Below are 18119 nucleotides of genomic sequence, written 5' to 3'. Positions count from 1 at the left end.
AGAAGGAGGGCTATGCAAAGAGTGGGAGGGAGGGCAAGGGTTCACAATGGCAGGTAGAAGGGCAAAGAGATAGATGATGAAACAATGGAAGGCAGAGGAAAAACTGATGGAAGGGAAGCTGCATGAAATGTAGACATCAAGGGAGTCTAAGAGCTGGCACATGTATTACTGGAAGGAGATGCACAGAAACTGAAATTTATAGGGTGGGTGCCTGTTGGTGTGGCACATTAGGAATGGTTCACACAGATACTAAACAGCTTGGGGTTGCAGTGATTTGTGAAGTTCATTATTGTCCATGGTCCTCTTTAGAAACAGCAATTAGGTCAAGGGTCCCATTTAAGTTCAGGGGCAGGCAGAGTGCAGACATTCCAGGAGTCACAGATGACAGGCGATCCAAAGGATATGTAGATCTCACAGTCTGGAGTTAGAGATTGGAGGCAGTGCAGACGAGCAGCAGGCATACAACAGGAGCAATTGTTGGAAGTATGAGGTACCAATGGCTGAAGTGGGAATTGGCAAAGGCACAGTTTTAAGGACCAGGATAAGATTTGTACACAATTCTCTGCCCTCCCATCCGGGATGTTTTTCTCAGTGGCGGAAGATGGTGCACTGTTGGCTGGTGGTGAGATCTTCTAATCCCGCCACTGTCAATAAAATTTCCCATTGTACCCAATCTCAAGGCATCAGGAAACACAAGGCAGGCGTGCGCCATTGGCAGGGCCAGAATATCCGTGGTGTGAAGAGCTGGAAGATCGTACCCACTGTACGACAGGCATTTGGAAAGCACTGTCTGATAGGTGGTGAAGTCAAAACCTCAAAGGGAATTCAATCAATATGAATAAAGAAAAAAGTGCAGTGATATGGGAAAAGATTTGAGACCCCTAAAAAGAAAATGCTGGAAAATCTCAACAGGTCTGGCAGCATCTGTAAGGAAAGAAAAAAGCTGACATTTTGAGTTCAAGTGACCCTTTGTCGAAGCTAAAACACATAGAAAGTGGGAGATATTTATACTGCAGGCTGAGGGAATGAAAGATGAGTCAAAACAACAGGAAAGGCTGAGACATGCTAATGGCTGCTGATAAAGAGAAGAGAAGATGTGAATGGCCAAAGAAGCTGAAACCAGGTGGTAAACTGACAGATGGAGATATGGGAGGAAGGGAAGATGGGTGGGAGAGAGGTAAAACTGAGGAAAAGGGGGAACTTGGACTAATGAATTTCTCCTCAAAAGAGCCAGCAGGAACTTGCTGGCCGAATGTCTTCTGCTATTGTATGATTTCACACCTCCACCACAAGCTTCAGCCAAATTATTTTAAACAGTAAATGCTGACCTGGAATTTCATCATTCCATTATTTTAAACACTTAGGGCCGAATCTTTTGGGACCCCTAGAAAACAAGAACAGAGGCCGGGGTGGTGCCCAAATATACTGGAGGGAATGGTGATCCTGGTTTCAGTAATAATGAGCAGCGGGAAGGGGAGAGGACAGTGTTTTTCTCTTTTAATCCACAGCTGCTTCGGTCCGCCTTGTTGTCCAACAAGGGCTATACATGCGGTGGGTCGTGCGAGGGCTGCTCTTGGATGTTTCGAGAGTAGCCTAGTGCTTCACGTTGTTAGTGTACGCTTAAACTGGACCAGCTGATGGGCAACACGACAGCTCAGTGACTATCACTGTTTGCTGTGCAGACACATGGATTTGAGCCAGTATCTGTGGGAGTTCGTGCATTCTCCCCGTGCTTGCGTGGGTTTTCACCGGTTTCCTCCCACACCCCAAAGATGTGCTCTTAGGCTGATTGGTGTGACAAATTATCCCTAAATTAGTCTCCCCTCAATCTGGTTTCCAATGTGGAGTGCCATAAGCGTAGACAAGGGTCATGGGTGGAAGAGGGAACTCACAATGTTAAAATGGCGGCGTGGGCTCTTTGGGCCAAAGGGCCTGTTTCCCGTGCTGTGTTGTTCTTTGTTCTTTGTTCTTTGACAGTGTAAGAACCTGCCCTCCTTCCAACTAAGATCAATTAAACTTATTTTAAAAATTCATTAAGAGCTTGGGGAAGGTGAAGTGTGGAATATTAAAAGGGGTGGACAGGTTTTAGAATCTGTTCATTTCAGAACAGCTGAAGTTTTCAAAAATTTATTCTTGGAATAATGGTGTCATTGGCTAGGCCAATAGTTATTACTCATCCTTAATTGCGTTTGTGAAGGTGGTGGTGACAATGGGGAGCCAGTGGGAAGCCAGTCATTCTTGTCCCAGGGCATCAACTTGGCTCCATAAGAGGACCAGAAGGGCAAAAGGGGATGAGACGCTTAGTAAGTGGGTATTCTAAGCACTGGACAGATGTCAGGGAGAGAGGGCATTCAGTGCTTATGCTTTGAAAGTAGTTGTTACCCCACCCCAGCATCCTAGGAGTAGAGAAGCAGAGACAAGGCTGCCAAGGGCAATTGGATGGCCAACTGCTCAGAAGGTAGGTTAATTGACAAGGGAGGCATGACTATTAGGTTGAGCACAGTGGCAATGAGAAGGAGTGCCCTCCAGAGAAAGGGCATATCCCAGGGATCTGGAGGACACAGGAGAGGAAAGAGAGGCAGGAAGCCTTCCGAGGCAAAACCTTCAATTGTTCGATTAATTGAGGTATCTGGAGATGACTAACAGCCATTACCACAGGGGACTGCAACTCTCCAGATAGACAGGCATAGACATCTGTCTCCTCATCACTAGAAACCTCAACCACACTGCCCTTGTTTCCATGCCCCACCAGTGGCTATCAAGAGAATTGCGGCCTTGAATTTCTTTGCTTGTGGCTCCTTCCATGGATTAGTTGTGGACCTTATATAATGGCTTGACACCATTGCATTTTGCTAGAGGTGGTTAGCACTGTGCCTCACAGTGCCAGGGACCCAAGTTCAATTACTGTCTTGGGTCTCTGTCAATGTGGAGTCTACACGTTCTCCCCGTATCTGCGTGGGTTTCCTCTGGGTGCTCTCCAGTTTCCTCCCACAGGCTGAAGACATGCTTGTTAAATGCATTGGCCATGCTAAATTCTCCCTCACTGTATCCAATCAGGCACTGGAGTGTGGCGACTTGGGGAATTTCACTGTAACTTCATTGCAATGTTAATGTAAGCCTTACTTGTGACTAATAAATAAATAAATAAACTTTAACTTTTGGTCCCAAATTCTTCAGCTTCCAAAAACAAATGCATCAAATCAAGAGAAAAATGTCACAATATACGGCCAATTAATAACTATTCCTTTGTTGCTGGCATCAAACCTTTTGCTCCTGGCCCTTGTGGTGCTTTTCACTTGGTTACTAAGTTCTGGGAGTATGATTGAAACAATAAAATAAACTGACCATGTGCCAAATCAGCTCTCAAGGTCGCAGATGCATGCCGTACCTCAGGGTTATGTTCCCAGTGGATATGTGTTGGAACTATATCATCCACCATTATGTTCGTTTAAAGTTGATCAAAAAATCACTCCTAGTTATGAAAAGTTTCATCAAAGTGGCTAAATCAAGAATCTTGATCAATTATTTAAAAGCTGCAACCTGTTCCTATGTGCTCGAGGTTTCAGAGAACAACTGAGGAACAAGCTTCTGCTGGTTGATCAGTAGCAGCACACTCTGACAAACATCTCCTTCCATCTGAGTTTTTTTAATTCATTTGTTGGGAAATTGGCATTGCTGGCTGGCCAGTATTTATTGCCTGAGGGCTGTTGAGAGTCAACCACATTGTTGTGGCTCTGGAGTCACATGTAGACTAGACTAGCTAAGGACAGCAGACTTCTTTCCTTAAAGGGTATTGGTGAACCAGATGGGTTTTTCCAACAATTGACAATGGTTTCATGGTCACCAGTAGGTTTTTATTTCCAGATATTTTTAATTGAATTCAAATGGTGAGATTCAAACCCAGGTCCCCAGAACATTAGCTGAACTTCTGGATCAATAGTCGAGCAATACCACTGGGCAATCACTTCACCTAGTGGAAAGTAGAAGCAGAACTCCTTTACGCTAGTTAGCAATCAAAGTCCCTCCATTGCAGACTGGTACCCCCACTGCTAATCAAATAAAAACTTGTGAATGCTACAGTGAATGGTAAATTGTCATGATATTGCTGTCACTACAACCCTTATTACCTGTTGCGTCAGTTTGGGTTTCAGTGCAATACTGACCTTTGATCGTTCTCGTTCTTACTTTGCAGAAAAAAGGGGCTGAAGTTTAGCACACAATAAATTTATAAAAATCTGAGCACCCATCCCTCAGTCTGACTCAGTTTGGGTTTTACAGAGTGGGACAATGGATGGGCAGGCAAACGGTTCCCAGGAGGTGGTTTGTCCATTTAATTGTTTTATAGAGGCTTTACCGGCCTCAATTTTAACTTGCAATTAAAATTGGAGACGTGCAGTAGAGCAGAATTGGAGGAGTGCAAAGATCTGAGAGTGTTGTCAGGCTGCTGGAGATTGCAGACACATGGCACGGGAATCTTTGATACACTCCCCTCTATCTTGCAAGGCAACAGGAGCTAACCAGTTAAGCAGAAATATGCCTACATTTTCTAATCCCCAAGGTGGAGACAGTGACAGTCAAATGGTGAAGGGCAGTTGTTGAGATCATGATCATTGGTGGGGTTGAATCCATTAACCTAATACCTTATCCTCCTTCTGTCATCCCAATTCCTCTCGTGTCACACTCTCTTCCGATTTACAAGCTGTAGCTGACGTCAGCATCCCCTTGACTTCTCCTTTTCCCTGGTCACATTTACCCCCTGTCCTTTTTTGCGATTCAAACAAGAGCTGAAGTCAAGAAAACAGAGATGGAGAATCACATCATTCAGTTTCTGACTCACAATCACCAGCTCAGAAAATGGCAGATCTTAGAAGATAGAAGAGAAGCGGGATTTGCATGTAGCGAGGCACTTTGCACAAGTAAATCGTGGCTGGGACAAAGGTTTTAAATGTTTAAAGTTTACTTATTAGTCACAAGTAAGCTTAAATTAACACTACAGTGAAGTTACAGTGAAAATCCCCTAGTCGCCACACTTCGGCTGTTGTTCGGGTACACTGAGGGACAATTTAGCATGGCCAATGCACCTAACCTGCACATCTTTGGACTGTGGGAGAAAACTGGCACACCTGAAGGAAACCCATGCAGACGTGGTGAGAACATGCAAACTCCACACAGACAGTGACCCAAGCCAGAAATCGAGCCCTGATCCCTGGTGCTGTGAGGCAGTAATATCAACCACAGAGCCATTGTTCTGCCGTAGTGTATGTGCCAGCCCACTGGGGATGAAGGGGAGTGAAGGGGCTGGTGAGGTTGCACCCAAGTTATGTTGCACATGAACTCAGATGAGGATTTTGTTTTGGCAGCATACAGAGAAAGGCTGAAAACTATACACTGTGAAATGCTTGCTGCACTGGGAAGGCTGCCAGAAAGCCTGCGTGCTATGTCAAGGAGCATGGAGGAACCCAACATCAATTTGGCACAGAACCCAGCACAGAGCTTGGAGCCGTCATTTTCAATGCGGAGCTGATGTCCAATTCCATTAGCATGCTTGTGGAACCAACCATGATGCAGCATCTGTTGACTGATGCCTCGGTTTCCAATATAGCTCCAACAGCTTCTGCCCAAAGTCAGGTTGTTGTCTGGAACCTTAGACCGCTGTTATCGTGGCTCTGGGTAACACTATTCAAAGGCATTTTCCCAGTTCTCACAGGGGTTTGGCAATCTGTTCTCCAGCAGATTATTAGGAGTGTTTCTACACTGCCTGAAAGGAGGAGGGGGGTGAGTGGCAGTGCCTCCATGGAACATTGCTTGTTTGCTGTATCAGGATGACTGCCTTTCTGTCCTCACTCCTACCACTTCTCCATTGTGGCTTTTATCCACTGTCCCTGGTGTTGCCTATTAGCCAGCCCATCCTACACTACTATAAAATCAACTGTCCCTCTGCAAAAGAGCTCACCACCCCATTCATTCCCCATCACCCCCAGTGAACTGGCACCTGCACTAGCCTTGTCTAGGCTGCAGTGCCTTTTTATCCAGTGGTTTGCTCTGCCAGATTTTTTTTGTGGTCGAATGGCTTTCATTGTATGCCTGCTGCGCCTGTGTGTTCATGAATCAGCATCTAGGGCCAGGTTATCTGGGGTTTGTCCTCGTCAGCCAGTTTTAAGACAGTTCTGGAGGCTGAAATACAGAGACATAGCAGTCTGCAGCAAAACTAAAGCTGCCAGGATACAGAGAATTAAGCCAAACAATGCCCATGGTCACACACCAGCTGCATTTTGAGGGAATGGGTTTTCTTTAGGTTATAAGAACATAAGAAATAGGAGCAGGAGTAGGCCATCTAGCCCTTCGAGCCTGCCCCGCCATTCAATAAGATCATGGCTGATCTGTCGTAGCTCAGTTCCACTTTCCCGCCCTCTCCCCATAACCCTTAATCCCCTCTCTTATCAAGAACCCATCAACCCGCTTCTTAAAAATATTTAGCGAAGCAGCCTCCACCACTTCAACGGGCAGAGAATTCCAGAGATTCACCACCCTTTGAGTGAAGAAGTTCCTCCTCAACTCCGTTCAAAACCGCCTCCCCTTTATCTTGAGGCTGTGCCCCCTAGTCCTACTGTCTTTTTTGAGCGGGAAGAGTCTCTCCACCTCTATCCTATCCATCCCATTCATCATCTTATACGTCTCAATGAGATCTCCCCTCATTCTTCTAAACTCTAACGAGTACAAGCCTAGTTTATTCAGCCTCTCCTCATAGCTCAATCCCCTCAACTCCGGTATCAGCCTAGTAAACCTCCTCTGCACTCCCTCCAGGGCCAAAATATCCTTGCGCAGGTGCGGCGCCCAAAACTGCACACAGTACTCCAGCTGCGGCCTCACCAATGCCCTATACAGCTGCAGCAAGACCTCCCTACTTTTATATTCAATCCCCCTCGCTATGAAGGCCAGCATCCCATTAGCCTTCCTGACCACCTGCTGCACCTGCAAGCTGGGTTTTTGCGACTCATGCACAAGGACCCCGAGGTCCCTCTGCACCGTCGCCTGCTGCAGTTTTTCGCCACGTAAGTAATAGTCCTTCGTACCATTCTTCCTACCAAAGTGGACCACCTCACACTTGCCAACATTAAATTCCATTTGCCATTTCCATGACAGAGTCAACATGCAGCACCCACAAAGCAATCACTGGCACCCTGCATCATGTGGTTGCCTGAAATCCTCACAAACCCTGTGCTCCCTCTGCTTTCTTCCCTCTGGAAAGGCGGAATGAAATAAAGTTTTTTTTTAATCCCCCTTATGGCAAATTGCACTGCAAACAAATGTTGACGGTAGTTCCTGCACCAACCTGACATGAGCCTGATGTGTATGAGTACATTGCCATGGTCACCTTCATGCGCACTAGCAATGTGATCCTTTTTCAGTTCTGAATTTGTAGCTGTTGCTTCTAGCAGTGACAGATTTAAAGTTTTTTCAAAGTTTTAAAGTTTAAAGTTTATTTATTAATGTCACAAGTAGGCTTACATTAACACTGCAGTGGAGTTACTGTGAAAATCCCTAGTCGCCTCACTCCGGCCTGTTCGGGTACACTGAGGGAGAACTTAGCATGGCTAATTCACCTAAGCTGCGCATCTTTTGGACTGTGGGGGGAAACTGGAGTGCCCGGAGGAAACCCACTCAGACACAGGGAGAATGTGCAGATTCCGCATAGCTGTGAATTGAATTTGGATCCCTGGCACTGTGAGGCAGCTGTGCTAACCACTGTGCCACTGTGCCATCATCTTCCAATGCTGTCTGCTGCCATGATCTTCTGGTCCTGGCAGAAGTCAATGGACTCAATGCCAAATCTCTCGTGGCTGTGAGTCCCATCCTAATGGGGCCAAAAAATCCCAGCCCAAACGCCTCACACTTTGGTTGTCACTGAGATACAAAGATGAAACTTACTCCCATGCACCTTGGTGGTCATGACCCTTCTGCTGAGTGTCCTTTTTCCCACAGTGGCCACTCTCCTCTTCCAGCAGCTTGACCTTCTCTGCATGACCTTTGGATATTCTCCCAGTCCTGCTGGAGTCATCCTGTGCCTTGGAGCAACTGATTCGTGCAGAATCCTCAAAGTCAGCAGCATCTCCTTCAGCACCTGCCACATCACTCCCTGAGGAATTTTGAAACTTGAAGCAGCTATAGAAAGTGACAAGAACATGTAAAATCATAGCAACAGCCAAAAGAGTAAACCCACAACTTGTAAGTTGTCGACAATCCCTTTGAATAACTGGTAGGGAATCCTTTGCACTGTTTTATGTTTTATTGTCACAAGTAGGCTTACATTAGTGAAGTTACTGTGAAAATCCCCTAGTCACCACACTGCCTGTTCAGGTACACTGAGGTAGAATTTAGCATGGCCAATTCACCTAACCAGCATGTCTTTTGGACTGTGGGAATAAACTGGAGCACCCAAAAGAAACCTACTCAGAATGTGCAGACTCCACACAGACAGTGACCCAAGCCGAGAATTGAACCCAGGTCCCTAAAGCTGTGAGGCAGCAGTACTAACCAACACCCAGGAATGTTGGGTTCAGTTCAGTGGGATAACAGCTAGAGCTCCAAAATGACACTGTTTTCATCAGATAAATGATGCGTGCTTTTTCACATCATAATCTGTCTGCTCTGCATGCTCTCAAAAGATAACAAATGCATGTGCGCACCCTTACATCATTGTGGCATCCACTCTATTCACATCAAAAGTGTAGTTGTGCATCACAGACAACATTTTGGTACCCAAAAGGACACCTTGTACAGCCAAAACAGGTGGACTCAGCCCAATTTCCACTCTGGTAGAAATAGGGAGCCACGCAACACAGAAGCAAACCATGTGATGGTCTTCAACAGGGACAAAGGAAAATACAGAATTATTATTCTTAAAACCAAGGAGTTTAAGAGATTTAACAGAGGTGTTCAAAATAATGAAGGATTTTAAGACAGTAAAGAGGAAGAAATTGGGAAGACAATCAGGAAATGAAGGATACAAGTTCAAGGTAACTGTCAAAAAAAAAGAGGAGAAGAAGATAATTTTCAATGCAGCCTGAAAGGATTGAGGAAGCAGCATCTATAGGAACATTTAAAACGGAATTGGGTATCCACTTAAAATGACCAAAATACAGTATTCCCAGGAAAGATTGGTGGGCTAAGGGGACTAATTCAATTGTTAGAAAGGAATGGTGATTTCCATGGAAGCTATCAAACACAAAACGAAAGCAATGCAAATGGTGGAATTCTGAAACAAAGCTAGAAATAGTTGGAAATATTTAGCAGGCTGCTCATTGGGGTAATGTTAACTCTACAGAGGGATGAAAACAAGGTGATAGCAAATTGGCAGAACTTTATGAAAAGAAAAGTGGTCAAGATACAAAATAGACTGCTGATTCGCTATTATCTGCTTTTAATCCATCAAAAAATATCACCCTTGACATCTGTAAAAGGCAAGTTAAAGTTTTGTTTTGTCCTATTAGAACCCTACATAATTTTGAATACCTCAATTAATTCCCTTAAACTTCTTGGCTCTAAGAAGAATGATTCCAGGCTTTTTCAATTCTTTCCACATTATAAAAATCTTTTATCTCTATTAGAGGCTATCGCATAGCTTCTTTCTGCATTGTATGGTTCTCTGATTTTAACCAGAGAGGAAATTGGGCTCTGAAGCACCTGTTTGGAGGAAATTATGGATACAGACACTTCATAGTCCTTTCATACCCTGGTTTAATGTCAAAACAGTTTTTTTTATGAGTCAACATTTTTGGAAAGTCACCATTTTGTCAGTCACTCATTTATCATTTAAACTCTATCAAGTGCAATATTTTTAAGAGGACTGGTACAAGCTTGAAAAGCACAACATCACATCGTTGATCTTATTTTAGAAACTATTCACCTACATAAACTCCAGTGACTATATTTTTTGTCGTTGTTTGTGTGCCAAATACAACCAGTGACCCATCTCTTGCACTTTGTGTGGCCCTTCTCAATATTCCAGTCTTAATCCTTGGCAGCAAAATCACTGCTGTCAGTATTTTTTCACATATTACCCCAGCAAATCTCCTAACAACATGAACCAGCAAATCTGTTGCTACCAATAACCTTTCTGCTCTTTTCTTGTATCGCTGCTTGCTCTCCTATTCCCCTAGGCTGGACAGTTTTGCCATTAATTTTGCTTTCCCACTTCTTCAGCAGATACCTTCAGCAATAGTGACACAATGTTCAACCTCGTACTTCTTGTGTTATTCATCTAAACCCTGTATCAAAGAAACATCCAATTTAAACTGAAGCAAACAAGTAGTGAAGGAGCTGGAATGCTGAAAAATATTTAAATCTTGGTGGACACATTTGGAAATTTTCAAAGTTCAGATAAATTTAATGATGCAATACTTATTACTGCAGAGAGAATCCACTTGTTACTCTGGTACATGATGTGGTTCAAAGCTTAGGGGTCATAAATATAAGATAATCATTAATAAATCCAACAGGGAATTCAAGAGAAACATCCTTTCCAAGAAAGTGATTAAAATGTGGAACTTGCTACCACATGGCGTAGTTGAGGTGAATAGCATAGATATATTTAAGAGGAAGCTAAGTGATGGAGAGAGGAATATTAAGGAAACGTGGATAGAATTTGATGAAGTAAAGTGGGAGCAGGGTCAAGTGAGACTTCAATACTGGTATAGACTGAAGAGATGGCCTGGCTCACAGCGCCAGGCACCTGGCTTCGATTCCCGGCTTGGGTAACTGTGCGGAGTCTGTGCATTCTCTCTGTGTCTGCATGGATTTCCTCTGGGTCCTCTCTGGTTTCCTCCCACAGCCTGAAAGATGTGCTGGTTAGGTACATTGGCCATTCTAAAATTCTCCCTCAGTGTACCCAAACAGGTGACAGAGTATAGCGACTAGGAGATTTTCACAGTAACTTCACTGCAGTCTTAATGTAAATCTACTTGTGACACTAATAAATGAACTTTTAAAAACCCAGCCTCGCCTCCTGGACAGCTAGAGACTCCTGAGCCTGAAGGAAACCACGTGACTGAAGCTTCTGTTATTCCTTCAAGTATTGTTAATTTTTTGACCTGAATGATCTTTTCTGTGCTGTAAATGCTATGTAATTCATTTCATACAGATACATGACTATGATAAAGTGGCATGTTCGATGCCATCAGAGCTTGCCCCCTGAAGCATTCCAGGTGAAGGTTTCAATCTCAACATCCAGAACAACACCTTGAGAGTTACAGCCTTCATTGCAAGTATATAAGATCTGTAGTTGCTCTTCAACGCTCTTTTTCAATGTAAAAATCTACACAAATATGATAATGTTTCTAACTTTACATACATCATGGGAAGTCTACTTGTAGGCAGCAAATATTGACATTCATGTTCAAAGCACATGATTTTCCAACCTTTAATTCTAACAGTGAACAGTATATCACCAAACTTCAATTTGTTCTTCTGGCAATCAAGGCTTCCCACTGATGGTGCAAACTCTTCAAGTTGCTCACAAAATGCCAGCAGTGAAGCATTATAGGCCACTTTCATCTGCAACTGGATTCCTAACAAGTTTATTGCCTTGTTCCCTTTGCCCTGTATAAAGATGTTCAAGCGTACATTTTAATGATTCCTTCGAACAAAGAAGCGATTGAACATTTCATACTTTAATTATTATATTAAAGCATTCATCCGCCAAGTCCAGTCAAGTATGTTTAAAGTATTTCACTTCAATCGCCTGGTTACATGTTGCAGGTCCGTGTTAGCAGAATTGTTGAAGTGAATATGAGGCGTTCTTTTCACCAGTAAAGAGAGGATAGAGAGATTACCTAATAGAATCTTTAAATTATGAAGAGGTTCAATAGGGTAGAAATTGAAAAAAACATTTCCCTTGTGGGACAAAGTAAAGCTCAGGGTCATGAATATAAGATAATTATTGATCAATCCAGTAGAGAGATCAGCAGAAGTTTCTTTAGCCAGAGAGTGGTAAGAACTCAAGATGTATTTAAGGGAAAACTAAATGGGCATCAAAGGAGTAAGGAGTAGAATGATATGCAGATAGAATTCGACGAAATAAGTGAGAGGAGATCCCTGAGGAATAGCAGCATTGATCTGTTAGGTCAATTGGCATGGTTTCTGAGCTGAAAATTCCATGTTATTTAATGTAGGGGTCACCAGCTTTCCCCTTTATGAGCAAAGGAATTTGACCAATGTGTTAGTCAGAGAGGAAAAGAAACCTCATGAAATCCTGGAACCAAAAGCAATATATTGTCAACAGAAAGGCAAAATGTCCAATTAATGCCCTGAAACTCTTTAAAGTTAAGCAATACCAAGAAATGGCAAAATGGATTGATCTGTTTATAGGATGACAGCTTAATCCAAATAAACATTAACAGATTGACAATGAAATCTTTTTAAAAGATTTAAAAAGATTTTTAACAACTGTCCTGGTATTACTTCTTTTGGATTTGCCAATGTTTTCAACAGCACCGGGACCTTGGCTTTGCTTATATGCTGCATTTAATATAGAAAGCTGACTCTATGATGCCTTCACATTAACAATGATGATACATTGCATCTACTATTATTTTCAAATAAAAGAGACCATGAGATGAGAATGTCCTCTTTTTAACTTATATAACCATAGCCAAAGGGGAAATAGCATCGTATTTTCAATAGACCTCATGTTGAACAATAAATTCTTTGCGTTGGCCAGAGGGTATGATGAGGCACTCTATATATCACAGTCCCTTGCTTCCAATCCTTTATGGTGAGAAAAAAACACACTTCACATACTTTTTTTTCAAATTTGGTGGTGAACAAATGCTGCACTGTATCTGTTTTCAGCTGTTGCATTGCAGTCAATCCCCAATTGCATCAATATTAGAATAAGAAAATTTTATTTCTCAGTTCTTGTTTCAAAACTTGATGATTCTTAATTAGAATAGGTCATGTCCCATTAAGTTAAATATCGTAGGCGTTAGGTTTCCTTCTTGAGTGCAACTCATAAAATATACCCCAAACTTTTGTCAATATTAAGTCACACCCAAGTATCTTTCCAAGCTAACCGGAATAATTCCCAATCTTCAATCAAAAATTGGTCAAGGAATCATCAAACTCAAACCAATACATTTATTCACTGAGTATTTAAATTTAAAGTTTAGACCATAAGACATAGGAGCACAATTAGGCCACTCGGCCCATCGAGTCTGCCGCACCATTGGCTGATTTTATTCTCATTCCCATTCTCCTGCCTTTTTCCCATAACCCCGATCCCCTTATTAATCAAGAACCTATCTATCTCTGTCTTAAAGACTCTCAATGACCTGGCCCCCACAGCCTTCTGTGGCAAAGAGTTCCACAGATTCACCATTATCTGGCTGAAGAGCTTCCTTGTCATCTCTGTTTTGAAAGATCGTCCCTTTAGTCTGAAGTTGTGCCGTCTGGTTCTAGATTTTCCTACTAGTGGAAACATCCTCTCCATGTCCACTCTATCCAAGCCTTGCAGCATCCTGTAAGTTTCAATAAGATCCCCTCATCCTTCTAAACTCCAACGAGTACATACCCAGAGTCCTCAATTATTCCTCATATGACAAGCTCTTCATTCCAGGGATCATTCTTGTGAACCTCCTCTGGACCCTTTCCAAGGCCAGCACATCCTTCCTTAGATACAGGGCCCAAAACTGCTCACAATATTCCAAATGGGGTCTGACCAGAATCTTATACAGCCTCAACGGTGTATCTCTGCTCTCGTATTCTAGCCATCTTGACATGAATGCTAAGATTGCATTGCCTTCCTAACTGCCAACTGAAACTGCATGTTAACCTTAAGAGAATCTTGAACAAGGACTCTCAAATTCCTTTGTATTTCTGATTTCCTAAGCATTTCCCCAAATAGAAAATAATCTATGCCTCCATTTCTTCTTCCAAAGTGCATTACCTCACACTTTTACAGATTATGTTCCAGATTTAAACTTATTAAACTATCATTTTTCTTGCATATCTGCCACAGAATGTTCAGAAAGCTGTAATTAAAGAAGTTTTCAATTTTTAAAATTCTGTATCATGAAATATATATTCAATGAAACAGATAATACTGAGCAATTTGGGATGCCAGTACATTAAGGAAAATGCTCAAAAATTCCAAATAATAGACAGGAAACATGGCATTGTTTCCTGCAGTGCCTCAACCTTTAGTCACAATGTTGAGAGATTACTGAGTAATGCATTTGGAAAATACTTAAATCTGGGATTGGGTGGGACTGAGGATACATTTTTTATTCATTCAATGAATAACTGGTAAGGCCAGGATGCATTGCTCATCTATAATTGCCCAGAAAGGAGTGATGAGCTATCTTCTTAAATTACTGTAGTTCATGTATTCCCATAAGCCATTCCCAATGTGCTATCAGATAGAGTTCCAGAATTTTGACCCAATAAGAGTGAAGGGAATTAAATATTTTTCCAAGGTAGGAAAGTTAATAATTTGGAGGGGAATTCATAGGTGGCGATGGTTCTCTTGTGCATTTTGTTTTTGTATTCTGAAGCTGATTGTAGATTTGGTATGCACTGCCCTGGTGAGTTACTGAGTTCCACAGTGAGTGAGCCAAAGATAGAAGAGTGAATGTTTAAGGTGGTGGATCAGTGGCCAAACAAGTGGCCTCTTTGTCCTGGACGGTATTGAGCTTCTTGAGTGTTTTTGGAGCTATCTTCATCCAGACAAATAGGAAATATTCCACCCACACTCTTGACTTGTGCTTTGTAGATGGTGAATAGGCTTTGAGAAATCAGGAAATGATTACTCATTATAAAATTCCCAATGTCTAAGCTTCACTTCCATGGAATTTTCTCATTTTTCAACTATCTGATTTTTTTGACTATCTGTCAACTCAGGTGGGAAAAGTGGTGTGTAGCCTGTGGGCTACACTGCTGCATTTTCCTGTGATATATTTTTGACAAGCAGTCAAAGGAATTTAGGTGGCAGGTATCGGGGCATCCTGCAGGTGGGGCGAACTTTGAATCAGCCCAGCTTGCCAGCAACCTCAGCCCTTGACAGATTTTCAAAGGGCAGTCAATTCTGAAAACAATTTTAAAAAAGCCGTAGATTTCCTGCTCACATTCCTTGCTCCCCCCCCTCCCACCCAACCACAGACATCAGACCCTCCCCCAACATCCTTGCCCCAGCACGTTCCTCCCCCCACCCTTGGACTCAAGATCTCCCAATAACCCACCAACCTAGGGAAGTTTCCCTCCCATCCACAGACACACACACACACACACAGACATACCTTAACCTGGGGATAGTGCCAGGGTACTGCCTGTGTGGAGGGAGGAAACCCCTTTGTGGGTGAATGATAGAGTGGGGAGACCTGCTAATGACATGTAAACACATGTTAATTGAGTTCCCAATCTTTCACGGCAGGAACTTCAATATGTCATTGGCAGGGGTGGCGATAGTCTCAATGGGAAATTCCACTGGTGTAAAAACCATTTAGGATTCCTGTGTGATTCTCCGCCTCCACAGGCCTTCCTGCCTGTCAAAAAGGAGTGTGAACATTCTCCCCCACGTAATTCAATGTCTGGTCCAGTTAACTTTACGGTCAATTGACCATCTAGGATATTATTGTTTGGGGATTTGGTGAAGGTATTGTGAATATCAAAAAAAAGTACATCGGGTGGTACGGTGGCACAATGGTTAGCACTGCTGTCTCACAGCATGAGGGATACAAGTTCGATTCCCAGTTTGGGTCACAGTCTGCATGTTCTCCCCCTGTCTGTGTGGGTTTCCACCAGGTGCTCCAGCTTCTTCCCACAGTCCGAAATACATGCTGTTTCGATACATGGGCCATGCTGAATTCTCCCTCAGTGTAACCAAACTGTGGTGACTGAGGAATTTTCACAGTAACTTCAGTGCAGTTCTAATGGAAGCCTACTTGTGACACTAAATAAAATAAACTTATACTTTCTCTTGTTATCAATAGTCATTTCCTGGCACTTTTGTGACATGAATGTTACTTTCCACCTATCAACCCAAGCCTGATTGTTGTCCAGTTCTTTTGACGTACAGATTTGAATTTTCAAAATTTTATGGTGCAGTAGGCAACTAATTGGCCCATTGTGTCTGAACTAGCTCTTTAATCAAGGGCTGCCTCATTATGTAAGGAGTTGAAAATGGAATTAAGCACTGCGCAAACACTGAATACTTCCACTTCTGACCTTATGATTCAGGGAAGTTCACAAATGAAGCTTTAGCTAGTTGGATCTGGATACTATCCTGAGGAATTCCGGTTGTAATGTCTTGGAGCTGGTATGATAGGCTTCCAACAAACACAACCATCTTCCATTGTGCTAGGTATGACTCCAGCCAGTGGTGAGTTTGCCTCCTAATTTCTTTTGACTTTATTTTACTTGGGCTGCTTGATGCCACATAAGGTCAAACGCTGACTCATCGTCAAGGGCAGTCTCTTTCACCTTACTTCTGGAATTTAGCTTTCTTATCCAACTTTGAAGCAAGGCTATAATGAGGTGTGGAATCAAAAGGCCCTTTCGGGGCCAGAGGAGTGGGAAAAATGGTTATTGATGAGTTTGTGCTGCTTGATGGCGCTGCTAATGGCTTCTTCTGCTGATGCTGGAGGATAGACTGAGGGGGCAGCAATTGGCTGGAGTTAATTCATCCATTTTGTGGACAGGACATAGTTGGACAATTTTCTCCTTAGTGAGGTAGAAACCAATGTTATAGATGTAGTGGAAGAGTACAGTTTGACGAATGGACAGCAATAATAAAGGGTTATGGGGTACATTGTGGTTACATGTGTATCTCTCTTAACACCCATAATTCCTCGATTTTTTTTCAAGCCGTAAACATTGTTGGCACTGAGGTTACACATGTACTTGGGTGCAGATGTGTAGCCCTCATTCTCTCTGCTGTGATAATAAACTTCTCTCTTTTGTCACTGAGCTTGTTGTGGAGTTAATGGTGGGCTGCAGCCCATTGCACTAGTACCAATGAAATATGAAGCAAAATAACCACAGACTTCTACAACTGGAAACAATATTACATAAATTAATTGATCATTTCAGGCTCTAGAATTTGTAATGAAAAACAAATCCTTTCAAGACCATGGAACATGGAGCTTGTCTTTTCAGGGCTTTTTATAAATTAAATAAGTGAAGTGATGCAATAATACAGAGTCTATTTACCATAAAATAATCATTCTAACTGATGCATGTTCATTTGTCTACCCAATATGAAACATAGCCTGCCTGGTCCTGATCTTTATCTTGGTGAGCATAATTGGTTTTCAGTTTCCTCAAAATGGTCATCATTTAAGAAAAGTATTTCCCTGAAAGTGTAAGCAATTCTTTAATAAAATTATTGTTGCAACATAGTGGGCTGCAGTGCCAATAAATTATTTTTGATGTAAATCTAATCCACATGCCAGAAAGAGAGCTACACTGAATACATAACAATTCATCTATATGTGTTATGCTGTGTGATTATTTTTGAGTGTTTTCTATTACTGTTATAAAAGCTTTAATGATACAGAGCTGTCTTCTATAAGAGTAGCAGCTATATTGATGAAGAATTATGCACATTTATCAGGAAATACATTATCATAATGTGCCCGAAAATGTTTCCAGTTTTGGCGTCATTTCATCCGAGATTATTTTAATATAGAAAAAGATACCAACATAACATTATGCCATTAGACCTTTTAACAAAAGTCAGTCAGAAATAATCAAAGGCACTAAGTGGAAACTGAATTGCGGTTGGAGAACATATTGGTGCTCCCTCATCTCAATGGCATACGATAATGACATCCATGGCCAGTAGTTCATACTGAATGGACAGATACATCCTGCAAATCAAGCTCCGTGTTGCATCTGTAACAAAGAGATGAACTTTGCTGATTAGCAATGTCCATGCACGGCAATCTGACACCATCAAAGAAACCAGGAGATTTTCTAAATTGCAATGGGATATTGTTCCATCAATGCATAGCTGGTATGCAACATTAAGGTTCAGGCACCACTCATCCCTGGGTTGTGGTGCAGTCATGATGCAGCTTTCCAACATTTCTTCATTCTGGGACACCGATTTCAGGAGTAACTAATGG

Source organism: Carcharhinus amblyrhynchos, chromosome 4, assembly GCF_965287045.1.
Source record: "Carcharhinus amblyrhynchos chromosome 4, sCarAmb.v2.hapA, whole genome shotgun sequence".
Taxonomy (NCBI): domain Eukaryota; kingdom Metazoa; phylum Chordata; class Chondrichthyes; order Carcharhiniformes; family Carcharhinidae; genus Carcharhinus; species Carcharhinus amblyrhynchos.
This window is presented reverse-complemented; position numbering follows the sequence as displayed.